Below are 27,979 nucleotides of genomic sequence, written 5' to 3' on the forward strand. Positions count from 1 at the left end.
TCTCCTCGAAGAATGACATAAAAAGTTAAAGAAAGAACACAAAAGTGCCTGGTCCAGAGTCTAGCGCTGTCCCTAAAAACCACTGTTGGTGTCCACTTACAATGTTTACCAAATAGCAGTAGTGGTAGTGTTTGCCTGAGAGCCTGCAGTGTCCCCCACATATTCCTCGGGAGAACCCTGACATATCATCTGGAGCCTTAAAATGAGAACCTAAGATCAAGGAGAGACTGACTGTTGAGCCATATCCTCCAGTGCTTCCAGAGTTTAAAAATGTCTTTCAAAAGAAAAAGTTACACTTATAACACAAAGCACCAAAAATTACTTGTATAGCAAAAAAGAAATATTTTTTAAAGCAAAACAATGCAAAAGAAAAATGCCTTCTACCAATCTGCTGGGAAGGTATGATAATCATTCTCTCAGAAGTTGTAAGGCATCTAGCCCATGTGGAGCCAGTGCTACATAAGGATGTGCCTTGTCTCTACATAAGGACATGAAGTAGTGGGAAGGGGGGAATTGAGGATGGGAGGATGGATGGAGGGAGGGAGGAAAGGAAGAAAGGAAGGAGGGAAGAAAAGGATGGATGGATGGACGGATGGATGGATGGATGGATGGATGGATGGATGGATGGATGGAAAGAAGGAAGAAAAGATGGATGGATGGAAGGAGGAGGAATGGATGGATGGATGGAAGAAAAGGTGGAAGCATGCATGCATGGGTGGAAGGATTGAAGGATGGAAGGATGGAAGGATGGAAGGATGGATGGAAGAGAGAAAAGATGAATGCGTGGATGGATGGATGGATGGATGGAAGGGAAGCAGGGAGGGAAGAAGAAGGTTGGTTGAAGAGGTGGACAGGTGGGTGGATAGGTAAGTCGATGTGAGAGTGGATAAATGGATGGATAAATGGGAAAGTATTTGTATTTGTGGAGTTCCTGATGTTTTCTGGGGTTACTCTTCCAGTTCATTTAGGTCTTTGCACAAGTGTTACCTCCTCAGAGAGGCCTTCCCTGAATGACTTTTATAAAGCAGCACTTCATTCTCCCCTATTCTCAAGCCTCTAATCCTGTTTTGCCTATGTGCAGCATTTATTTATTAGTACCTGATATTTTATTATGTTTATTGATGGGAAGGCTCTCTTACACTAGGACATAAGCACTGTGAGGTTTTGTTTTGTACTGGGGATTCAAATCAGGGGTGCTTAACCACTGAGCCACATCCCCAACCCTTTTTATTTATTTTATCTATGTATTTTATTTAAAGACAGGGTGTCACTGAGTCTCTTAGGACCTTGCTAAGTTGATGAGGCTGTATTTGAAGTCACGATCCTCCTGCCTCAGCCTCTTGAGCTGCTGGGATTTTAGGCATGTGCCACCACGCTTGGTAGCACTGTGAGATTTTAACTCACTTCTTCAGAGTTATATCCCCAAGACTAGGAGAAGGACCTGGCACACATAAAACACAATGAACATGTATGCTAGACAGGTGGGCAGAGGAATACATAGACATCACTTCACACAAACATATGCCTATAAAGCAGTAGTATAAATTCCACTTAAAAAAAGATCATCATGGATTCCAAAAAAGGTCTGAACTTGGAGTAAGAAAAGTTGCCTTCCATTCACTTCCCACTAGATCTATGGCTCACTTTCCAAGAAAACTAAGTCCTGAGGGTGAGAATTGGAGTGCAGGGAAGTCTTATTCCTTATAACTTCTCAGTCAGTTGCTTCTATTAAAAAATCACCACCCAGATGTGAACAGAAAAGAGAGACTCTACCAAAGGAATCCTGAGACCAACTCTGTCCATGATGTGTACAGAGGAGTCACATGCATTCCCTTGTCTTTTCATTCATTTTTGCACTCATCAGGGAACAGGTCTATGCTGTGCCCAGCCCTGGTGGACTCACAACTGGGAGGGCACAATTTAAACCCCAAGTGCTAGCCCGTTATAGTGTATGACCTGGGAGCCCTGAAGGCAGAGGAACTGGGGAAGAGACTGTCCAAACAAGTCACTAGAACTGGCTCTAGAAGCTCTGTGGGCCTGTGCAAAAGGCACAGCCACCCTACCACCACCCTGAACTCAAGCTCAAACACCATCCAGGGTAAGGATCAATGGCATAAAGAGCCAGTGCTGCAGAATGAAGTTCAGAAGGAGGAGAATAAGAGTTGCCCCACTTTCAAAATCAAGCTTGTTCATACATCCCCCCAAAAACCCTCTTTCTTTTGCAGTCAAATTTTCCCAAAGCTTCAACTTTCTTCCCATGTAGATCACCAAGAAGTGAAAAGAATTTTTTTCAAAATTCAACAAATTTCAAATCCCCTAGTCCTGAAATTAAGTCCATTTGGCACAAATGTGGGCATTTAGGATGCAAACGGCTGCTGAGCTTTTTTCCTTGTATGTTCTGTAAAGGTGAATTTGGTTTAGGCTGTCTTGTACCTGGAAGCAGAGAGGAACCCTTGACATGCTTCAGTATACTGAGCACCCCATCCCCCACATCACACATGAACCAGTCAAACCCCAAGTTCTGCTTCTGTCTCTCCCCTGGAACTGTGTGACCTTGAGCAAGGCCCTAGGTTTCTCCGAGTTTCCTCTCCTGTAAAATGAGAAGGCTTGCTAGAATCACTGCCCACTCCTCTGATTCCAGGACTCCTGCTGTGCCCTGGAAACACATTCCTGTACCCAGAGCCCTGAGCTCCCCCTCCTGTGGGATTGCACTGCATGGTTCCCACTGCCCCTGTCATTTCTTCCTTGGCAACCTCCTATCAAGGAGGGCTTGAAGCCCTGACTGAGCTGTCACCTACTGTTTCACAGAAGCACTCCCTAATGAAGTATGCCCAGTAAGCTTCTCTCATTCTATAAATATTTTTCATGCACCTAGTATACCATTCATCAAAGCATCTTTTAGCTGTATGTATGCAGGCCTGCTGTGCCTGAGAGGGCAAGAGATTCGGTTCAAAGACAGAGGAGATGAGTACACACTTGATGGATGAATTCATAAACAAAAGAACAAATTTGCTTAGCCTTATGTCTTCTCTCACAGGCACTTGGCAATAAGGCAACGATAATGCATTTTGAGGAAACTATCCCTCCTACAAGAGCCTCTAATTCCATCCCACCAATTCCCATGCTTCAGAGGGTCATAGATTTCCTTAATGATTTTATTGGTGACTCTTACCTTGTCTCCCTAAGGTGTTGCTCAGAAAATTGTATTAAGACTGTAAGCACTCAAGTGGGTCTTAAACTCCAACACTTATGGAAGACACTGCTTGTTTCATTCCCAAACACAACCAGTCTTGTCTGCATGCTACACCTCAGTTGGTAAGAAAAGTTATGTAGCTGGAGGCTGAAAATAATTTTGGGAAAAAAAAAATCAACTCTAAATACCCAGGCTCCTTACCTAAAATCTTTTTTTTTTTTTTTTTTTTTTTTAAAGTCAGAAATTTTTTAGTGTTCCTTCCCTATTATCATCATTTTTCTCTCTTTCCATAAGGTTCATCAAGATTTTACGTGAATGGTTGAAAACTTCAATTCCAAAGAGGATTTCCTGCTTCATCTCTGCACCTTTTGGATGCATTTAGCCTTAAAGGAAAAAAATAGAGTGGCTTTTGCTTTTCTGCCACTCAGAGCACATGTGAACTTCTGATTACAAACTGGTTTTGGCCTTTACTTTCTGAAACCCAGGACTGTTGCTGCATTAGGCTGGGTGGAACACCAGGGAGAGGAGGCTTTGGCACTTCTTGCCTGATCTTCAATGGCTCCCTCCAGAGTTCCTTCCCCTGGGTTCTCAGTGCCCTAGTGTCTGCTTCCTACAGTCATGAATTTAAAAAAAAAAAATACTGTGCCAGCATATAAGCTCTACCACAGTGGAATCTTTTTGAGGGCAGGTAGGGATATGTTTCTGTTTTTGTACCAAGGATTGAACCCAGGACACTTCACCACTGAACCACATCCCCAGCCCCTCCCCTCTTTTTTCATATTTTATTTTGAAATAGGGTCTTGCTAAGTTGCTGAGGCTGGCTTTGAACTTGCAATCCTCTTGGGCTGCTGGGATTGCAGGCATGCGCCACCACACCTGGCCTTTCATTCATTTTTGTGGGACTCAGTACGTTGAGAATGAATGAAAACCAAACCTTTAAGGCAGGTTTCCAGCTGCACTACCCAAGATGCACTAAGCTTGGTCATCTGCAATTGTGAAGAAGCAATGGTGACAGCAGGCACAATAATACAGGGGATGACAGAAACAGTAGCTACCACACACTGACTACTAGCTACTTGTCCAGGAAAACTCACATTATCTCACTTAATCCTACCATAATCCTCTGAGACAGGTATAATTATTAGCATCCTCTTAACAGGCAAGGACTGGGGTTTGGAGAGAATTTGCAATTTATATGAGATCATACAACAATGGAGCCAGGTCTTTTTATTACCATTAAAATCACTTTATCAACAGAAATAATGAAGTGATTAAAATATTTCTAAGGAATCCTGAAAGACTATATAATTTTGGAATATACTCCTTTCTAGGGTGCCTAATTCTATGCTGTTGTCCAGGTTGATAAGATGTGGACACAGATCTCTTCTGGGCACTGAGGTTGCAGGGGACCAGGTAGGTAGACTCTCCACATAGTCACTGGCCTATCAGAGTCAGCTTCTTCATGCAGGGAAGTGCTGAGTACTGAATGAGCTGGGCCATTCTCTTCCAGTTTTCATCCTCCTGACACAATCAATCTGAGCCCCATATCCAACCCCACAACAGTGCAATATGGGAGTCAATGGTGTTCACTATAAAGGGCATGAAAAAATAAAAATAAAATTTGAGTCCTTTTAAATGCTAGGTAGCCCAGAAAACCTGTGACAGATTTTTTTCACAGGGGAAGGTCATGAAGGCCAGCCCACACGGATTCAGGAATTTGATGTTTCTGCCAAATAAACCTGCTGAGATAAGACTGTTAATTCACTGACTTGACAGATTTCAACATTGCTTCAAACCAGAGCTTCAGGACACAGCAAAGTGCATGCCATGGGGAGAAAATTCTCTCCCCCCCTCTCTAGCAATGGGAACACATCTGAGAAATGCATTGTTAATGTGAATTCAACACCTTGAGAATATCCTAGAGTTTACTTACAAAAATTATGACAGCTACAATACCACTAAGAGAGTAGTCTTATATGACCACTGTCATGTATGTGGTCCATTGATAACCAAAACACTATTATATGATACATGACCACCTGCATATGTACACACACACTGTGTGAAAATAAAAGTTTGCCTAGTTGGTGAAAAACTTGATGTAAACAGAGAGAAGCTCACACACTGAACACATAAGAGTTGGGAAAGCTGGGCACAGTGGTAAACACCTGTAATCCAGTCACTTGGGAGGCTGAGGCAGGAGGATTGCAAGTTCAAGGCCAGCCTGGGCAATTTAGGAATATCTTGTCCCAAAATAAAATATTAAAAGGGCTAAGGATGTAGTTCATCAATATAGTGTCCCTGAGTTCAATCTCTAGTACCAAAAATAAAAATAAAAATTTGGGAAAATCTGTTCCTACCTCATAGATCAGACACATCCAAATGAAATTAACCACAAATAGCAACTCTTTGGAAGCACAAATCTCCTTCAGAGACCCTGAATCCATGTTTCTTCTCCCACATGGTTTCTGTGATATGGGCTTTGGGGGCAAGGAGAGAACATAGTCCCCTCTGCTGAAGCCTCTATGACTCCCTCCTCCTCTTCTGCACCAGGAAAGGGTGCCACAGAAACCTTTAAGTCTCTCTTAAGAGGCACCCTATGGACAGCAAGGGCCTGAAGAGTGGAGGTACCCTGCAAACAGCAGGACTGGCTGCTCCAGTAAGTCTGAGGCAGGCTCTCCAGGGGCTGCTGGCAGGCTCTGAGCTGACCCAGACCAAAGTTAGCTTGTCCTCATGAAAAGGGACAAGCACCTCTCTTTCCTGCCTGCTCATGCAAAACTTCCCCAGGTAAATGTGGAAACTTTTAGATGGACTATAAGACTAGAGTTGGAGAAATCATCCACCTAACCCCTGAATTTCTGCCCCACAAACTATCCCTCTCAAGACTCAGTTCAAGTCTCCTGCCATGTCAGGAGCCCTTCAAGGGTGAGAATCATACCTTAGTGCCAGTTAACCTACTCCTGGGGCAAAGCTTGGCCAAGGCAGTGATGAATGTAAAGGGGTCGCTGGGGGAAGGGAAGATGGAACAACATGTTCTGAACAAGTAACAATGAAGATCTAAACACACTGCTTTTACAGGATCTGGGAGTTCCATGATTTCCATGAAATCACTGATCTCATTATTTAAAGTTAACAGATGAGCAAACTGAGGCTTCAAGAATGATGTTAAATATACAGTTTGCCCAAGGTCACAGAGCTGGTAGTGGTAGAGCCTAGATTCAATGGTGCAGCCGGCTGACTCCAGCATACCCCAAATTCCACACCTAGGGATACACAACTTCTGCCTGCGCAAGCCAGATTCTGTGAGCAACCGCCCTGGCAGAGCTGAGGCAGTGGCCAGGCAGCCCACACACGCCACCATCAGGAACAGGATCTTCCTCCCGGATGCACGCACCTGCCTCATTAGTGACGCATAAGTTCCTAGTTAAGATATACGGTTCACAGCAGCAGTTCAGCTGGAGCACTCTAAAATTAGCCTCCTGGGGAAAAAAAAAATGTCCCCACACAATGCCTTGTCCCAGGCCCAGGGGGTGATGACAGCAGCATCAGAGGCTGCAGACGTATTACCACATTGAAGGGGTGCCAGTGGCAGCTGGCGGCTGCAGCACAAGACCCTTAGTGGTCCCTGCACTCTGCTCCACCCTAGGTTCCCTGATGTATCCATGCACAGGTGAGATGGGGCGCCCCTCCAGGTGGCCTGAAAAATGCTAGTCCTCCCTCTTGCTTAACTTTCCCTGACTTATTTGCCAGGCCTGAGGTCAGGCTGCCAGGAGACTGTGAGGGGACTGAATTAAACCTGGGCTGTGAAATTCAGTTTCCTGCAGAAGCAGAGCAGTGTCACAGGATGATGACTTTCTGCTGCATTTCCTGATCCAAGAGCAAAGCCTGTGGGGTACACACTTCAAACAGGAGGGGCACTGCATTATGCAGAGTCACTAGTCACAGCTTGAGACTACAGCCTGGTCTGCTGGACCAAATCCCCACATAGGATCCCTGGCTCACATTCTCTCATTCTCTGTGGAACGTCTCATCTCTGCTTTGAGGGGAGCCATTGTATTTTCTGATGACACAAGGTGGAAACATTCCAGGCTACTGCTTAAATCACCACCAGGGCCCCTGATGTCCCACTAAGACCACCTCCCACAATGAAGGAAGAACAGTGCTGACAGGAGCTGCTCATCTGTGACAACCGAGTGACTTGGATAAGGACCCAAAGATACTTAGCAGTAGAGCTGTTAAAACCTAAGTCACTGACTCCCATACGGTGTCCTTCCAGTGACATCCACCCTATATCCCTCCCCAAGGTCTGGCCTCATACCTTTATTTTTCAGTCCGTCTCTTTCTGTGCCCTGGCATTTAGCTCTGCCTAGACCACACAGACCAGCCCTGATCCACATCCTCACACTCTCTGCTTCCTGTCTGTGTTTGGGCCTTCATCCCCTGCACCTTCCATCCTCTCTTCTCCACTGATCACCTGCTGAGCTATTTCTTCAACCTCCCATTGATTAGAGTCTCCTCTTCCATTTCAGCAGGCTGATACTGCACCCATCTCTGCCATCTCTGCGTAGGCCTCCAAGGCTCAGCCTGGTCTAACCTCACAGGATCCCCGGTGCACATTCTCCTGTCTTCTGGATGTCCCTTGCTCTGTGGGGAAAAACACATACCTTGTGGCTCATCTTCCCCTTCTGTTCATCCATGAAGAGCTACTGAGAATCCATTTTGCAAGAGGGTTACTCCACCATGTGTCCTTCTCCACCCTCCCATTGTGGGTCCCCAAGCAGTGGTTATGGTGCATGTACCCCTCTCCCACTCTGTACCCCCACATGGTCTCCCCATTTTCTTCTACTACCCCCGAATTTGAAAAGGGGAATGCTATTGGCCTTTCAGGGTAAATTCCCTGTCATTCTCCAGAGCATGTTTCATGCATTCCTTCTTTTCTTTCCAGCCTGTACCATGTTGGTTCCTTCTAGATGAGGGGCCCAGTGCTTATTGAACCATTAAAACTTTTTCAATGTCACCCACTCTTTCCCCACCCCCTCGATCCTAGCTCTTGAAAATTGTTGAAGACCATGTTCTTTAAATTTGTGTAGACTCAGAGGGCTCAGTTCCAATCACCAGATCATATCCCTGGTTCTCCCTCAACTTCCTGCAGGAGTGGAAGCGGCCCATGTTCAATGCCTTCGTCTCTGGACTCTCCCATTTTCAAATGGCACCAAACTGCCTTTTCTGGCCCCCTCCTAACCCTGACAGTCTTCATCTGCCCATTTTCCTTTTTCAGCCCGTTATATATGGGTATTGGGTGGCTGACCATCTGTATTCTTTTTCTATACTCTTTGAAGGAAGTGGCCTCTCAATGACTTCTCCAAAGATCCACTCTATAAAGGGGATATTTATATATACAATCTAGTCCTATGCTTTCTCATATCGTAACCTCGCTTTGAGATATGAACATCTGGATTCCTGCTGGTACCTCAAATTCACCTGTTCAAAGCTCATCTGTCATCTCCCTCAATCACTCCCTCCTTCTCTTTCCCTAACTGTGACCACCTGTCCCTCATTCAGTCTCTCTGGCTTTTTTCCTCATGTCTTACCATTCTCACTTTGATAAATCTATAGAATCCATTTTCTTTCCTCCATTTCCATTGTCCCCCTTCTGGTTCAGGCAGAATTGATTCACTATTGAAGCTGTCCTATAGTCCCTCACATTGGTCTTTGTCCCATCCCTCACACTAGGGCCACAGCAACTTAGGAATGCCACAGAGATTCCTGCACCAGAATCCTATGGGGTCAGAATCAGATTCCTTTCCTTTGGCCTTCAAAGCTGTTCTCAACAAATCTACAACATCAGAATCTGGTCTGTAGTCCCCCAGTCTTACATCTTCGGGCCTTTTCTATACTATTCCCCAGCTCAGAATGCCCAACTCCTTCCTTGAGGGTCTGATAAAATCCTGTAAAGCCTAGCAGTTTTACCTCCTCCTGGGGCTGCCTCATCCTTAAGTCCTTCCCCCTACTTTTATTGTTTAACAAGTCATGTCTTATCAGTTCACTTGGTAACCACTCATGTATCAACCTGTGATAACTCTTAACAGGAGTCATCTGCACCTTGTTTAAAATTTCTATGACTTATCTCATGCCTTATTTCTCCAACCATACTCTAGCTCCTGCTTCTACTAGATCTTCTTGGCCACTATTTCTGAAGCCATTTCCCTATAAGCTAAGGCTCTTCTGATTGAGCAGAAGAGGTCAGGGATCTTGGCCCCACCAGCAGGCAGGGACTGGACTCAATCTTATAGTCTGTATGCATAAGCAGGGACCCCAACAGTTACCCTCTGCACAGAGCAACCTGTTCACACCCGCAGCACACTGCTGAGTGTAAACACTGGCTCCTGCCCCAACTTCCTGCTCACTTCATAATCCAGCTCTCATGAGAATGAAAGCCTGTCTTGAAGCCTAGCTGCTGAAATGATGTATGGGAAGCTCCTGGCATTAAATGCAGTCATGTTCTTGTTTCGGTCAACAGCAGGCTGCATGTACAACAGTGGTCCCTAAGTTTTTAAAGGAGTTGAAAAATTCCTATGGCCTAGTATGTTTACTGAACCTTTCCTGTGTTTAGATATATAAATATCACTGTGTTATGGTTGCCTGTAGTATAAAGTACATAACATACTGTACAAGTTTGTAGCCCTGGAGTGATAGATTGTATCAGAGAGCCCAAAGGTATAGGAGGCTGACCCATTTAAGGTTTGCAGAAGTTCACTCTGTGATGTTTGCACAGCAATGGAATTGCCTAACAAGGCCTTTCTCAGAACGTGTCCCCATTGTTACCACACAACTGTATACTAAGGTACAGACCCCTAGGTGTAGTTCTTGCCTGCCTCAGTCCTCTGAGGACAAGATCTTGTCTGTCCTATGCCATGCCAAATAGCTTTCCCATCTAGAACTAGAACTGTGGCACACCTGCCTTCTAGTATCTTACTGCTCTCCAAAGCTGCCTATGTCAGCCACACTTGCTTAGACTTGGCACCAAGTTAGAATTTATCAGTTCCTCTGGGGACTGCAAACAACAGAATTCCTCTTAGGATGGACCTACCTGGGTTGGCTTGGTCCTCTTCCTCACAGAGTCATGCTCCTGAATGCCCAGAATACTTGAGGGCCAAAATTCTCCTTTCTTCTCTCTGCATGGAGAGGACAAAACCCTATGTCCCCCATTTCCCTCACTACTTCCACCACGTAGCCTGGCACACTGGGCACACCATCATTTGAATTAATGTGATATATGCTAGAGCACAGAGTGAGTCTTTTGTAGCCAGAATGCAGGAGAAGGCGGGTTCACACGTTCCCATTGCTCTTTAAGCCTGTAAGCCCCTTTTTCTTAGCACTGTTGGAACACTGCTTCTTTTGGCCTGGCTGATTTCCCATGTTTGCAAAGCCCAGGGCAAGTGTAGTTCAGTGCTCATAATAGCGATAAATTATGACTGTAATTTAAAATACAGGTCTGGAAAGAAACTCTAATCGTAGACCACTCTCATTCCTGCTGCCCTCCAAGGAGCATGAATTTTCTTTCCAGCCCTTTCTTTCTGCCACCCTCACTTCACATCCCTGCCCAGGTATTTGGCTCAAACCGGAATTGCATTGAAAGAGCTGGCAGGTGGCCAGTTGCCCACACAACCCAATAAACTATGGAGATCTAGGTGAGGTCCACCCAGCTTCTTATTTTCCTTCAGGGTGGGCGAAAAAAGGTACTAATTCCCTGCGTGCATCTCTCCCCTGCCAAGGTCCTGCATATATTTCTCCTCTGCCAAAGCTTCAGCCTGGCTTAGGGGAGATGATGAAGCCTCTGAGCCCTGCTCCTTTGAAGCAAGGCTGTACCACTGTCATGCAAAAGAGATAAAGAGTGAGCCTGACCAGGTGAGTGAGGGACAGCTACTTCTGGTAAATGCCTACTGCATACCTACCTTTCACTTACAGTGTCCTGCTCAATTCCTGCTAGATCTCTGTCACCCATTATGTGAGCATCCTTCTTATGTCATTAGACAAGGTGAGAAAGTAAGGCTCAGAGAGGTTCAGTGTCTTATCCAAAGTCACAGAGCTATCTGGGGCAGGTCCAAGATATGTCTAACTGAAAGTACAAGCCCTTCCTCAATATCCTTATGCCAACAGGACCTCTGAAGGTCCTTCAGGCTTCATGATTTTATGATGGGTCTTTATCTTGGCTGGATTTAAAACCAAGTAATGAAATTTGATTGCAAGTGACATTTTCTATATCATTGAAAAAATGACCTTTTGCATATTCTTATTAGTTTCTGTCTTGGGCTGACAATTATAATCTGACTCAGGTGGTGGCTGGGGCATGCCTTACTGATTAAGGGTTCCCTGTGTTGTGCTCATGGGGCACATTAGAGCACAGGAACAAAACACATCATTTGGCCTTTCACCACAGCAGGGCCTCTGCCCTAAAAGGGTCACTGTGTTGTTGGCCACAGCAACCCACATAGCATCTGGGCCCAAGGCCAGGGCCACAATTCACAAAAATATTGATGGGGGGCAGACAGGCATGGGTGGTGGGAACATGAGGTGGGGGGATGGTTCTGTGGACTGGGCCCACTGTGCTGACCCCCACCTATTTTCTTTTGAAGGACAGTTTGCCTAAGGCCACTCTGGCCCTGCCCCAGTGACATTCCTCAGCAAACAACTATTATCTGCAGGAGTAATGCAGTTCCCAAATTCTCCCTGCTGATAAGAAGAAACAGTTACCCTGAGGGGAGGGACTTTTGTGTCCTTTTCACAAAGAGAGATAACAGGTCTCAGGGAGACAGGATAATTAGAAGCAAAGCCCCCCAACCATAAAATCTATAAGAACAAATTCCAATTAGAACTGATCAGCAAGGGCTAAGGTGACTCAAAGTGGCCTTGGACCTTTAGCATGTCATTGTCATAATAAAATTTTCCTTCCATGGTGTAAGACCATGTACAGTGGGGACTTGCAAGACTGATGCAATCCTGCTGTCAGCCAAAAGTCAAAATATGAACCTGTGTGGGACTCTCTGGAAACTTCCCTGGGATTCCCAATAAAACAGGGACAGGTGGTGTGTGCCAGCCTTCTCTCTGAAAGGACCCACTCTCCTCTTCTGGTCTAAGAACTTTCCCTTTTCCTGTCTCTCCTAATAAACTCATGTCTGCTACTCTCAGTGATTCATATTAAATCCTTCCAGTGTGACTACAAAGAACCAGTGACCAAGGACCTCCATGGTTGTTTCAGCTCTGCAGACTGCCTTGCTCTGTAACAACTTCAGAGATGTAGTATATTCTCTCCAACAGGACCATTTGTGCAACCCAGAGCAAGCTGCAAGGTCAACTCTTCCTCTCTGTGAATGAGGATACCAATATCAATCTTACTACATTGCTGAGAGAAACCATGAGTGAATAGAATCCAGGTTTAGAGTTTATACTCCCTCTTTGCAGAGCAAGGGTCTGTCTTCCCCCACTGGGGAGTCTGGAATGGTTACTCTCCACTTGATTCAGGGTTTGCTGTGCTTGGATTCTCCTACCTGCACACAGGCTTATTTCTCCTCCCAGCCTAGCCCAGACCTTAGTTCCTATTTTCTCATGTTCAAGCCATGTTGCTAGAACGTCCAGCATCTGGCTATTTTTCTGGAGGATCAAGGAACCCAAGGTCTCCCAGTCTGAAGTCTATGACAGTTTTGGTCAATATGCTGCTACTGCTATTGTACTTTTACATTCAGCATAAACTACTTCTCTCAAGTTGTTCACTCTTATGTTCATCTGTGCTATGTCTGCTTTCCCCAGCTCCCTGGGATTCTGTGAAGTTGCTCTCATCTCAGTTATGCAGGACCTGGAGCGGAGTCTGCACACACAGTCTGAGCTTGGGGGGATGTTCTTACAACAGGAAGAAACTTAATCACTTGTATAAGGTTCTTCATCACCTCCACATAATTTCCAAGGTGATCTATTTCTAGAGACACTTGCTGCAGCCCAACATCATCTCTGGGTATGGCTTTATGAGTTTATTAAATGTTCTGCTATGCTGAGCATTTATGGCACACATGGTCCCTTGGTTTCAAGGTGACAATAGACCCAGAAGATTGGAACATATGGGATAGGAAGGTACCCTAAAGACCTTCACTTCTTATCTTCTCACTTTGCTGCAAGGACATGACATCAGAGAAGGGTGAGTACCACTGGTGAGCCATTTTCAAAGGCAAAATACCCCAATCTCAAAGGTGTATTAACTGAGAAAATTAAAATACGTTGGTATTCGTAAGAGGCAACAAAGATTCACTGGCAAAAAAAAGTACTCATGTGACAAATGGCACTCAGTGTTAACAGAACCACCTCAGGGATGAGGAGATGTGGGCGTGGCTGCCTGTACTTCCACAGGGCTCTGCCTTCTGCCTCTTCCTACTGTTCATGGTGTTGCCTCCCCTTCTGAGGCTTCAGTCTTCACCCATGCTGATGAGTATCCAGCTCTCATCTTCAGCTTGGGAAAAGTTCACCCTGCAGCTGGTGAACCGGGGAAAGCTGCCAGGCTGAGCACGCCAAATACCATAGCAAACTGAGAAGTTCCCTGACGTTCACAACCTCTTGCGTGTAACTAGCTCTGGTCACGTCAGTATCTGCAGATGGCGAATGTTATTACTCATCCATTCAACGACCAGACCCAGAGCTCTGCCTGCACGTCAAGTACTATGCTATGAGCTTGGGACACTGCTGTGAGCAAAGCCGAGCTCCTGTCCTACATAGCTGACATCCCAGGGGAGAAGGAGACAATACACAAATAACCAAGTCAACGTATCTCATGGCAGGCACTGACCTGTGTCCTGGGGAAAAAAGAAAGTGGGATTAAAAAGCACAGAAGGAGACAGTGACTAGCTATTGTGGAAGGGTGTGGGGAGGGCTGGTGTTTGACGTGGGTGGCACAGACAGGGCTGTCTGATAAGATGGCATTTGACAGACATCAGAAGTGAGGAAGTAAGCCACTTGAAAATCAGAGGAACCTCGTCCCCAGCAGAAAGGGAAGGAAATGCAATGCCATGAGGCTGACCTCTGTCTGGAGCATTGCAGACCAGCAAGATGTCTGGGCTTGCTGTAGTCCATTGGATGGAGAGGAGGGTAGTGGGGGTCTTAGTCAAGCAGGGCCTTAAATGTCACTGAAGAGTTTGGCATTTCTCAGGTGTAGTACTGCATTAGTGAACTCTTCATCACTATAACAAGATACCTGACACAGGTTACTTGTGACATATAGAGGTTTATTTAGCTCACTTTGGAAGGTTTGAAATTCAAGATGAAGTGGCTCCATTCATTCAGTATCTGGTAAGGACCATGGAGGGCAGCATGTCATGGTGGGAGCAAATGTTGGGTAAATTGTCCTGTCTTGAACTGGAGCAGAGCAAGGATGGTGGGGACCCATAAACCCTTCTGAGGGCACACCCCCAGTGACCTAGGGATCTCCCATTGGGCCCACCTCTTCATGTCCATAGCGCCTCCCAATGCCGCTACCTTGGGATCAAATCTCTAACACATGGACCCTTGTGGGACATAATTAAACATACCACATCCAAATCAAAATGTCCCCAAACTGAAGAGACTAGTTAGGAGGCTATTGCATTCATCCAAGTGAGACAGAATGAAGGCTTGGCCTGGAGGAAACGGCTGGCAATGAAGGTAGCGAGTCAGCAGTACCCAGGTATGTCTTCACAGCAGAGCAGACTGGATCACAGGGATATCTGTGAAAATAATCAGGGCCTCTGGGGCTCATGCCAGCATTTGCCACTAGCTTTGTGACTTAGAGCAGCAAATGTGTGTCATCACACAAAGAAATCAAAAAGGCTTCCAAAGCTCAAAAATAAGTCCAAACATTTGATCGTCACTGACATCACAATACAGTCATGGCAGAAAGAGTTAAATAAAGTTTGTTTCATGGCCAAGAAAGAATAATGGCATTCTGACAGGAAGCAAATGCCTACGTAGAAGTCTAGTCACTACACAAAGAGGCAAGAGGATTTGTGATGATAGACTAATACCAATAAATGCCTCTGACTTGTAATAGTGGTCCTCTCCACCCTTCAAATAGAGCCCTTGCTGCTCTGAAGCTTATTTTAAAAGGGACATGTTTTCCCTTCCCTCTTTCCCCTCTCCCCCTTTGTAACCTGGGGTGAGGAACATGATTAAGTTTTCCCATCCTAGGCTGTTATCTGTCCTTGAGCACACGCTCACCCCAGGGAAGGAGATGTCCCCAGGAAGATCTAGGAAGTGACTTACAAATAGACTATCTCCCAAATTAACAAGTGAATTTCAACACATCATCAGGGAGTACCTGGGTCTCCCATCAGGGGACACATAGAATGTAGCCTTTGAAGAGCTTTAAAAGCCCTCTGGCTCTCCAGGACGGGTAGAACCACAGCTTTGTGGGACTGGAGTTCCCTATGCTTCTCCTTTGCTAGCAAAGCAATAAACCTTTTTCCTATTTCTCAAAACTGGTATTCTCCTTATTAAATTGGCATCAGGGACAAAGACTGAGCTTTCAGTGATAGCTCCTGACATGCATGTGCTACCAATAATTGTCCTAGGAAGAGGTGACAGAGGCCTCCTAGGCCAGATGAAGCTGAGAAACACTGAGGTGACTTCAGTTGAAATGGTTTTGGGTACAGGGCTTCTTAGGGTTTTTCATGTTAACATAAAATTCTCTAAAAGTGATCTTTATCAGGGTCATGTTTTGTTGTGACTGTTTTAATGGAGCCCCTTCCAAGAGTAACATTATTTGAAATACTTTGGGGAAATACTGAATTAGATTCATGACTATCACTTGAGCATTTACTGAGGGGTAAAAGCCCATAATTGAACAAAAAGTTTCCAGGGTTCTATGCCAAGTGCTGGAGGTACAAAGAAAAGTGAGGATACTAAATATTGTAGGGCGGTTTGCCCTTCAGGGGTTCAGAGCAACTGGCTCCTTGATTATCATCCAGCCTGATTCTAGCCCACCAAGAGGGGATAAAGCTGGAGAAGAGTGAAGCAGTAAAGGCTCAGAGAGACCAGTCTGCAGGGCACTTTTCTCAGTCAGACTTCTCTGTCCCTCTCCATAAGCACAGGTATTTGGAAATTTCTAGGGGATGAGCACCTCTTAAAGCGCATTCCTCATTTCCCATCACTTGCCCACTTGGGTCCATCAAAAAGAACTAAAGGGAAATAATATTTATGGACAAGCTTTGCACCACCCCTTTGACATAGATCCATTCTCTTTGGTCCTCATTACAATTCCACAACAATAATGGTTAACACCGAAGGACCTTTTAGTAGGGGAGAAGCCCTATCCATGCAGAGTCCTCCATTTAGACTCTTTGAAGGAGGTATATTTATTCAAACTGCAAGAAAGGAAGACTTGCAGATATTTGAGGACCTGCCCAACATCACTTCCCCATAGTGGTAAAACCAAACCCAAACTTTAGTATGTTGTCAAAGCCTGCTCTCTTCCTCGCACACCCTTTTCCTGGTTTATTCACGGCATAGGCTGTAAAACAAGTAAAAGGATTGCCACAGACCTCATCAAACTTACTAGCACACCTTGGAGATCAAATAGGCTGAAAGAAGTTCGCTCAGGACAGTATTCAGAGCCTGAGACATCCAGACAGGACCCTGAGTAGCAGAAAGATGGAGATGTGGTGTCACATGGGGCACTCTGCAGTTGTTCTGCCGTGACTGAGCTGTGTGCACTGGTCTATGGCCCCAGCAGAACTGGCTCTCACTTACTGCAATTCCAAAATCATTCCTCTAGAAAACATGGTGAGGCAGAGGTTCACAGATCTCTCAACCATAACTCAGGGAACGGCTCAGCAGAGCAAAAAATGTGGGGTCCATGCAGCCCTTGACCTTGATTTGGATGATGGTTTGGGTCACTGAGAGGAAAACAAGTTGGTACAGAGACACATTGAAGTACACAAATGTCATTTCAATAATAAAAAAGAAAGATGTCAGAAGCAGCACATTTTTCATTCTCCCTACAAATGACTCCATCTGTGATATGATGTAAAATCATTTTACACATCAGAAATCCATAAAAATCTCTTCAAATGGAGTCTCTGTGGCTGAAATATGCTCTTCTTGGTAGACAGGGAGTTAATCTGCCTCCCTGACCATGACTGAAGTTTCCAAAGCATAGTAACTTTTTGTGAAGGTTTTGTTTTAGTTTTGTATTCCTGTGTATCATAGAAAATGATTATAGTCCCTATTATCATTTTCCAGACATAATAATCACATTTGCCAAATTCACTGAAAAAAATATGATTGAGAAAATATCCTGTATCTTTATCTGTGTGTTTATATATACACATATATAGTATATAATATATATGTACACATGTGCATATATAAATATATGTGTATTTATATACACATAACCCTTGTGTTCTACCAATTTGAATGCAGAATTTTAATCCTAAATCATCATTTTGGTATCAATGTTGATTCCTCAAAATCTTATGAAAAAGAACCTTGATTATCTTAGTATAATAGCTCAGAAAGGAGGTCACAGTTCAGGAAATTTAAAATGAAAAATCTTAACTACAATGTCTTTTAGCCCATTTTATGTGCCACTCACCTAGATATGTCACAAATGCTACTTACCTTCACAAAACCCACACAAAGTTAAGTGTTCTGTTTCCAGTGTTACAGAAAAGCCAACTGGAGTTTGGCAAGGATAGGCAACTGGCCTCTGGGAGTTGCACATGGGCAAGGGATGTGAACCCCAGCCTGCATGACTACAACACCTATGCTCCAGGGAGGTCTCAAATGCTGGGTTCAGGTTTGATCTGATCCACTTCAACCCAAGTGGAAGCAACACCAAGGCATATAGCCCTCTGGAGAGACAGGGGAGTGTGGGAGGGAGGGAGGGAGGGAGGGAGGGAGGGAGGGAGGGAGAGAGAGAGAGAGAGAGAGAGAGAGAGAGAGAGAGAGAGAGAGAGAGAGAGAGAGAGAGAGTGTGTGTGTACGTACAAGGAGGAAAAAATGTCTTCTTTGTTAGTGGACTATCTGGGGACAAAAAATGAAGCTGCTCTCAGTTCATCCAAGAATAGGTGCCTGTGACTGGGACTCTGCTTCACCAAGCCAACTTCTCCACAAAGGCCACGTTCCTGGCCCCACTGGAGATTAGATATGTGGCCCACTGGTCCAAAAAATGGCAAGTCCTCAAGGCTGTCAGTCTGAGTCCTTCCAAGGTACCAATGTTTTTCTTAAAGAGCCTCTTTCACAGATTTAGAACATAAATACATTCTTCAAAGAATGCAAACTAAGAGAGCCTGGATTTCTGCACCATGGGTAAAACACTCATAATAACCTTAGGAAATACTCATGTGCTTTGGGGATTGTTTCAATACATTTTAACTGTGATGCCTCAAAAACTGCAGAATAGGAAGAAAAACTAGCATTTCCCACCCTCCCATCCACTTTGATTTTCAGAAGAGCCTTCTAATCCAAAGTCCCTAAAAACCCATGAGAGATTCCTACAATCATTTAAAAATACCCCACTTCCCTTGCTCCTCCCCGACCACCCAAGTCATTCTGTGTGATGCATCAAAGAGGCATTCTGTGACTCCTCTGAGGTAAAGGTCCCTCCACATTATCGCTGTTCAAAAGCACTCCACTGCTTCCATCCTAGCTCTAAGCTACTGCTGACACCTATCTTCTCTTCTTCTCTTGTGTACCTTTTCCTTGAAGTCTCCACTGATTCAACATAAGAGAGACTCCTGGCCTCAACATTCTATCCATGTGTTCATCCATTATGAGCCTCATTCAACTCTAGCTTCAATGGAGTCCTCCAGGAGAGGAGTCTGCCATGCTGTGTTTGTACTATAGAACAATGCCTGCATAATTTGTGCTTAAGTGGTCTATAACCAACTTTGACACTACCCAGACAGGCTTTAGGAGAACAAATAGCATCTTCATTATTCTTAGCCCCACTTAACATGAACTGGGCCTTTATCTAAAGGAGGATGAATGTATTCTAGTCCCTGTGTGTCGGCCTGAATGTTGCTTACTTTGTACATCAACTCTTCTACAGTGCACACGAGGGTTTAATCTGTATGATAAGATGTTAAAAGTTTTAGAACTTGATGTAGCACAATTCCCAAACTATTAATTAAAGGTCCTTTCTGCCATTCCTTTAGAAATTACCTTGTCTGGGTAAAGGACTCTGGTCCTCCAAAAAAGAGCTATTGCTAAGAGGATAAATTCAAGAGCTTATGCAGACATCTTAACCAGCACTTTTCCTAGAGGGGAACTCCAATTCTGGATGAGGCAGCTTAATGAATAAGATCTGGGCAGTAATTCTGATGATTCTCTCTGCACTGGACACGTCTATCTTCATTCAGTTCACTGTGTTTCATCTCTAGGGGGATAGGGGACTCTAGTTTTGAAAAGAGTCAAATATTTAGCAAAGACTGCTGTCATTTAAATGAATAGGAAATTGGGTTTCTTTCCTGTTGGTTTTTTTAACTCAACACAGCTCAAGGCACTTAACAAAAAGGAGTGTCAGGCATAGAAAAGGCAGGCATGGGCAGAAGGATGCCAGATCTAAGCAGAAGATTGTCCCCAACATGGACTCTGGAATCTGGTTTTTGTGAAATGAAGATTCAGAGACTAACTTCCAGAAGGCTTGCAAACTTATGTGCTTCCAACCAAAAAGCACCCTCACTCTGGATCTCTCTTGATAGCTGTACTAAGTCCAGGACAACCTGCTTATACCTGGCAAAGGAGCTGTGCTATCCAGGGCACATGGGATTTTAGCTGTCAAGGATCTTTAACTGAGGTCACCCTGCAGACCTTGTTCAGGTTAGACATCTACTCTTAGAACTTAAGAATGGACAAGACTGCTGTTCCCCAAGTGCAGGAGGAGGAATGATGACTCTTAAAGTTAGGCAGCTCCCGCACAAAGTGGAATGAATGTGAGACCTAGATGACTGAATTTAGTAATTTCCGATTGTCCTCTTCTAGGCTTTATAAATAAACACATTAGCAACTTGCCCCACATTAGTAGCTTGCCCCATCATGAGACAACAGAGCAACCTAGCAGCTGACCAAGCTGACTGATACACCTGATACAGTTACCACTGTCACACACAAGAGACCTTTATTCCTCCAGGTGCATCTGTTTTCCTCATGTGCCTCTTAGAAGGGCAGAGGCTTGGAAAGGTTTTCACTGAGTCCAAGTAAAAAGTCATTTTGTAGCACATTCAGGAAAGGAATTCAGGTCCACCTGATTCCATGCCTTGTGTTTTTACAGAGGCAAAAATGACTAGGACACAGGAGGATTATCCAGTGGACAACTTTGGGATTTATCCCTGACTGCCTGGAAATGAGTTCTGCACCTTCCAGGAGGCAGGGTGTAACCAAACTCAACTTCCCATAGGACCCAGAAACCTCTAAACTTTCCAGATGCTAGAAAGTTGGCATTTCTGAGCATTCCTCCAAACAGGAAACATGAAGGCATAGACAGATGCTTAAGCCTAACATATTTTTCTCTGCAGGGTCACTCTCATGCCTACCTTGAAGCAGAGAGCAACAGAAAGGTGGAGTCCCTTACCTAAACCCAAAAACCATACCTGACCAAACCACACAGTTTGGTGGTGTCAACATGACCTGGACAGGTAGGCTATTGACCTCCGGTTGCCCTTGAAGGGATGAACACCAATGGTACACTGTGGTCATTCTGCAGGCTTTCAGTGTTGAGCTAGGGGTTGTTCTGTGATAGGAACATTAACCCAGAGAAGATTTCCATATGTAAATGTGGAGTTGGCAGAACTACCTTGGTGACTTTCTATTTATTGTCCAAAGGCCAATTGCTTCCCCAAGTGAGTTCCTAGATCAAGCAAATTTCTCCATGGAGTTTTAAATACTGGTCTCTAAAAAAACAGCTTGGAAAGGATTGAGCCAATGATTTAATTAGCCTGTCTTCAAAATAAATAATGTAAACACCATGAATCATTAAATACTGCTGCTCTTTGGCTAAGTTGTAGCAAGTGATTTTATTTAGGTTCAGTAAAAAGGGTTTCAGAAGCTTAAAGGGATTTTTTTTTTTTTTTTAATTTTAAGGACAGGGTGAGGAAAGGTTGATCAGTAGGTACTAAGTTTTAGTTAGAAGCTCTAGTGTGCTATTGTGGGGGGACTATCGCTAGCAATTATTAGATCTCAAAAATATAGATGAAAGAATTTTCAATGTTTTTGCCAAAAGGAAATGATAAATGCTTGAGGAGACAGCTATGCTTAACCTTATTACAAAATGTATACATGTATTGAAACATTACAGGGTACCCTATTGATATGTATAATTTTTGTGTTTTGAAGAATCCCTTCCAAAAATTAATTGTAAAACAAAGAAAAAGAAGTGATCATTTGCATAAGGAAATGATAAGGGTGTCAGGGCTTGGAGTCACACACCATGGTGTCAATGTGTCATAGCCAGGCCACACAGCTTCAGATAGGTGATCAATGCAGGCCTTTGATGCATCTAGAACTCAGGTTTTCCAAGATGAAAAATAAAGAACAACATTTTGATGTTAGGAAAAACCATCAGACTTCAGTTGAGAGTAAAGCCTTGAAAGGACAATGGCCAAGAAGCTCTCACTGTTGCTGCTGGGGCTGCATCTGCTTCATTTCTCCAATCATTCGCTGGCATCCATACCCTGCCGAACAGATAAAAGGCCTCCCTCAAAAATCACTGTGGAGGGTTTGTTGATGCACAAAGCCTGCTGACCTCCAATCCTGGGAGCTAATGTCTTTGGTTCTTAGCATTCAATTTGCCAACAAAGCAGCCAATAATTCATTCATTTATTCACACCATTCTAGCATCTATTGAGGTGGAGCACATGGTGGAGGAAATTAACACCACCACCCTCACTTTTTCTCCTAGAGTTACACACATCATCTCATTGAATCCTAACTCAACATCACTACCCCACCATGCAGGTGGACATGAAAGTTCAGCTAGGCCACAAGCCACACAGCGGACACATACTAGAGCCTGGACTCTCACCCAGGTCTGTCCAGTTCCAAATGTCAAACTCCCAGCTAGTCTAGCATGACTCTTGATCCTTCCTGTGAATCAGAATTGACTGAAGTACGTTCAAGTTGCCACTTTTCAAGTCCTGCCCCCAGAGAGCTCCCGGGATTGTGCTTGAATAAATAGAATCTGAAATGGTTTGTGCACTGACGTGACAAGCACCAGCCTATCTTGCTCATTTCAGTTAATCCGGGTGATCATCAGGAATCCAAGATAGAGGCTGACAGCCACAGCTGCAGAGCAGGTGAGAGCACAGTCCTCATGCAGCTGGTCCCCAGCTGTGCAGTGCCAGTGGGGAGCAATGCCTACACCAATACCCCCTCACTCAACCTGACTGTCAAGGTCTGTGACTGGACTCACAGCCTGGCTAAGGCTGACCTGGTGCCATCTTCTGGCCAGTGAAGGGTGTCACTCTGACCCTGGCCCCATGAATTCCACAGTGATCTTGGGGCACAAGCTGTGTATCAGTCAGGAATGCCCTCCTCCTTGCTCCCACGCAAAGGCCACTGCATGGCACTGCTGGAGCTTGTCTTGATTGCACTAGTCAAATTCTAGCCTTTCCCAGGAGCTCTGGGATTCCTCAATAATACAGCAGAGGAAAAAGAAAAAAACAGAGGGTCCACTGAAGAAATAACAAGATGTCCACTCTGCAGGGCAGGCAGAATCACTAGGTTTGTTAGGCCAGCTGATAACATAGGACAAGTATTAATAAGCAAAAGGAGTGTACACATCATAGTGTAATCTTTCTTAAGCTAAGGACTTTATTAACACTCACCACTGTGGATGACATAGGGCTCGTAAAAATCATTTCAGCAAGTCAGTATTCAGCCATTGAGTAATATTAATTGAACTTACTATGCATCCACATGCATGTATGTGTTTCAACTACTATTTACACAGCATTTATATTATTCTATGCACCATTATACTCTACTGTGCACCATTCCAGGCACTAGGGACATAGCAGTAAATAATATGAAAGTCCCTTCCTAGCAGATGTTACAGAGCAAAGCTGGCAGACTGAGGCACCAAGATGAAATTCCTACTACATGGTGCATGTGGTCCAGCAGAGTTGGGCTACGTAATTTTGATGCACAGCAGAGTGACATAAAATAGGCCTTCCTGTATCCTCTGAGTTCTGGATCTACCGATACAATAAACCTCAGGTCAAAAATAAAAGACATTTTGTCTGTTCTGAAGATGTGCACTTTTTTTCTTGTAATTATTCCCCAAGGAAGATAGCATAACAACTATTTACATAGCATTTACATAGTACTAGATATTGTAAATAATGTAGAGATGACTTAAAATATACATTGTATAAAGGAGCATCCTTGGATTTTGGTATCCACAGAAAGTCCTGGAACCAGGTACTTTGCACCTAGCATGTCCCCTAAATGTTCATGCGTGGAAGGTGATGCTTTTGGGAGATGGTGGAAACTTGAGGAAGTAGGGTCCAGTTAAAAGAAGAAGGTTACTGGGAGGTGTGTCCTTGAAGGTCATTTCTTGTCCTTAGACCCCTTTTCTCTCCTTCTGTTTCTTTACTTCCTGGCTACCATGAGGTGGGCAGTTTTGCCTCACCACTGCTACTGGTCATGAAGTTCTGCCTCACCACAGGCTCACAGGTATGTGGCTAAGGTACTATGAAACCACAAGCTAAAATAAATCTTCCCTCCTTTAAGATAATTTTCAAGTATTTTGTTATAGCTATAGAAAGACGAGTAACAGATACTGAGAGGTGAATCTACTTATCTCAATTCACCTTTATGATACTGTGAGATGAACTAAGACCTTCACCCCTATTTTACAAATCTGAGAATTGTAATTCAGAGTGCTTAATAACTGGTAGCATCACACAGCTAATAAGAACTGGGACATGGCAATTCAAATAATTCTGTAGAGTTAACACAGCATATGCAATATTGTCAGCATAGGTATCCTTTGCGTTCCACAAGAAAAGATTTTTTAATTAACTAAGCTTATTTAATTGAAAGAGATGCATTTGGGAAAATTTAATTCAAATACTACAGAATATTCAATAAATATTGAGTCCCCTGTCTACTCTAGACCCTTTCAGAGAGAAAAATGCTATTACCAATTTCTGAGAATAGTTTTACCATGAAACTCTTAATCTACCATGTGTGCATCAAGCAAACCAAATTAATTGTTTGAAAAGGCTGGAATTCATGCGAAGCTAAATTCTCAGAATGAGATGTGGGAACCAAGAGATCTACATTCCATATTAATAATGTTTATTTTTCTTTTCCTTGATAAAGAAGAGAAATGGTATGTATGTTCACACTGCACTGTTTTGACCACCTAAGTTTTATGGAATTATAAGAACTGTTGCCATGTAGATAAAATCCCATTACTTTGTGCAGATAAGTCCTGAGCAAGAATATTGTCCAAATGCCTTTGCAGAGTGAACCCCATTAGCTGGTTCCACCTTCTGGGTTTCTCTTAGTGACAGGAGCTGAGTGTCTAGACATTGCATGCCTGGGATCAGGGCCTTGGCTGCTTATCAGGGACAATTAACACCTTCAGTGATGCCAAGTGGGTGCCTTCTTTCCCTATAAACTTACATCTGGACTGAGACTGAAGGGAAAATCAAGCATCTACTCTGTGGATTAAGGATCTTTACATCCTCATTTGAAGAAGATCCTGAGTTCTAGAAGCTAAGGGCTCAATATTGATCCCACAATTCCTTTCCCAAGAGTCCCTATATAACGATCTTAGAAGTGTGCTTGGAAAAGAGGAAACTCTCATGGCCCTTTTGGGTAGAATGGAGAGAACTGCACTGAGCAGGTACCTAGCTAGGGCTAACAAAAAAGCCATGCAACCTCTATGGATGTCAGTTTTCATATTTCTAAAATTTTGGACAAAGGGCAAGAACTTGGTAAAGATTGACTAGCTAGCTAGTTGGATTAGAACAGAAATCCTTAACATCTGAGGAGTTGTAAACTTGTAAGAATGTAAGCCATTCTGTGCTGATAAGAAATGAATAGTTGTGCTCCATTCATGTACAATGAATTGAAATGAATCCTGCTGTCATGTATAATTAATTAGAATAAAAATTAAAATTAAAAAAAGTTCATGCTAAGATAAAAAAATACACATGCATGGTCATTTTATGTCCTGTGTCCTTCTGTGTATTCTTTAACTCGCAGCAAAACTTGCCAGGGGGTGTAGCTAAGACTCAGAACCTAATCATCATGGAAGTATCTTTATTGCATCACTTTCTTTCTTCAGGCCCCAGCACAGGTTCAACCACTCCAAGGGATGGGTGGCTGGGAAGGATGGCACAGAAGGCTAGTGAGTCCAGGAGACTGGTACAGGAGGTGTGGGCATGCTCTACCCTGCAGTCCAGTCTGGACAAAGAGCAACTCAAGTCAGAAGGTTCCTAATGGATCACAGCAACCAGGGGCAGACATTTGCTCAATAAGCAATCAACTAAGCAGCAATATTGGGACATACTGGCAAGGAGTTCCCTTAGCTGGGTGCTTTCCCTGCTATGCCACTCCCAGAGGTCAGAATAGAGGATCCAAGACAATGCAAATATGGCACCTTTTCCCCTGGTCTTTAAGGTCTATCAACAGCTTATGTAGAGGAAATGGTTTAAGGTGGTAAATTTCTGCTTGTTTTTGATTAGGCATTCATAGTTATGTCTTAGGAATGAATGGCAGAAAATGAGGTACACGATCTGGGGAGATTAGCTGGAAACGATTCTGACAAGGTGAATTACATATTTAGGAGGCAGAAAAACAGACTGATCAGTCTTGCTCCTGATTAAGGCCCTGGAAGGGAAATGAAAAGCCAACATGCAAAGCCCTACAGCTATTCAGGATTCAGAGATAATAGCATTGCGAGTTGCCAAGGCAACACCGGCTGAGCACAAGAGTACAAGTGTGTGCACAAGTAGGAATGGGGTCAGGCGTCCATGCACCAACACCCTCCTGCACACAGGGACAGACCCAAAGGGAATATAAAGGATAGCTTTCCACAAAGCTTTGAGAAAATCTGAGGGGTACTGATGATGGCTGCTTCGATGAAGAATTTTAAACAAACATGATTTATTTTCCATAACTGTGTTAGCCAGCTTTTCCTCTCTGTGAACAAAATACCTGACAAGAACAATTTTTAGGAGGAAAGATTTATTTTGGCTCAGGGGTTCAGAGGTTTTAGTCTCTGCTTGGCTGGCTCCATTGCTCTGGGCCTGAGTTGAGGCAGAATATCATGGCAGAAGGGTGTAGTGAAGGAAAGCTGCTTAGCTCACAGCAGCGGGGAGGCAGAGAGAGTGAAAGAGGAAGGATCCAGGACAACATAAAGTATTCCAGAGTGTGCCCCCAGTAACCTACTTCCTCCAACCAGGTCCACTTTCCAGTCAATTATGAACCCATCAAATGGATTAATTCCCTGATGAGGTCACATCCCCTGTGATACCATCCTTTCCCCAAAGCCTCACCTCTGGATTGCAGCACTGGGGAACAAGCTTTAAAATACAGGAGTCTTTGGGGAAACATTCCAGATCCAAAGCAGAACAATAACCATCAATTTTAACAAACATTAACATTGTTTGGTTGATATTGACTTTAGATCATTTTCTTTCTTTCTTTTTTTCTTAAGAAACAAAACATTACAGGATTGAAGGCTCTTATCTGCTCTGGTTTAGTCCAACTTCACCTCCTTCCCTTCCCAAAGGATGCTGTTCTCTTGAATTTCTGGATATCTTGTCCAGGCATGATTTTATGTTTAGTACATACATATTACAATGATACAAACTGCCATTCTGTGTTTTTTTTCAAATTACATGTATAGAATACTACTTAACTGTAAATTGTTTTCTTTCGTTAATTTATTTTTATTGTAAACAAATGGGATACATGTTGTTTCTGTTTGTACATGGAGTAACAGCATACCATTTGCATAATCATACATTTACATAGGGTAATGATGTTTGATTCATTCCATTATTTTTTCCTTCCCCCCACCCCTCCCACCTCTCTTTTCCCTCTACACAGTCCCTCCTTCCTCCATTCTTGCCCCCCTCCCACCCCCCATTATGTTGTAAATTGTTTTCTGACTCCACAGTAAGTGATCCAAATTCATCCACTTATTTAATTGCTACATAATATTCTTTCACATATAAAATATTTATCCATTCCCTAATAGACATTTAGACTGAGGTCTGTTTTTAACTTTAATAAATAATGCTATAGTATATATTCTTATATAAAATATTTCCTTGATCCTATATACAGTTTCTTTTGAGTATATTTGTAGCACTGTTGATTTGTCATAGAAAATTCCATTTACTTTCCAAAGCTGATTTTATCAATGTTCACTCCCAGCATTATATGAAAACCACTGATTTCCCATAATTTTGCAAACCCTTGATGTTGTCAGATTCTAGTGCTTGCCAATCCAAGAGGTGTGTCATGGCATCTCACTGTATTACTCAAATTTACATCTCCCTGACTACTGCGAAAGAAGTTGAGCATCCCTTCAAGATTATTGGCCATTTCATCTCCTCGCTTCCAATTTCTCCCTATTACATCCTGTACCTACTTTTCTAAAGCACAGTCAACGTTCTTTACTGACCTGTAGGAATTTGTTAAGTATTCTGGCTGTTAATCCTTGCTGGTTATGCACAGCAGATATCTTTTGTCAGTATGCTTCTCGTCTTTTAATTTAGTGTTTGCTGTCCAATTATTAAGGTGTTT

At 43.6% G+C, this 27,979-nt stretch overlaps 1 protein-coding gene across 1 annotated transcript in view; it reads right to left on the bottom strand.

Moving 5' to 3' along the window:
- The window catches only part of SLCO3A1 (solute carrier organic anion transporter family member 3A1), a 290,773-nt gene that overhangs the window by 126,120 nt on the left and 136,674 nt on the right, over positions 1-27,979 (bottom strand).

The sequence above is a fragment of the Sciurus vulgaris genome (assembly GCF_902686455.1).
Source record: "Sciurus vulgaris genome assembly, chromosome: 2".
In the NCBI taxonomy this organism is placed as follows: domain Eukaryota; kingdom Metazoa; phylum Chordata; class Mammalia; order Rodentia; family Sciuridae; genus Sciurus; species Sciurus vulgaris.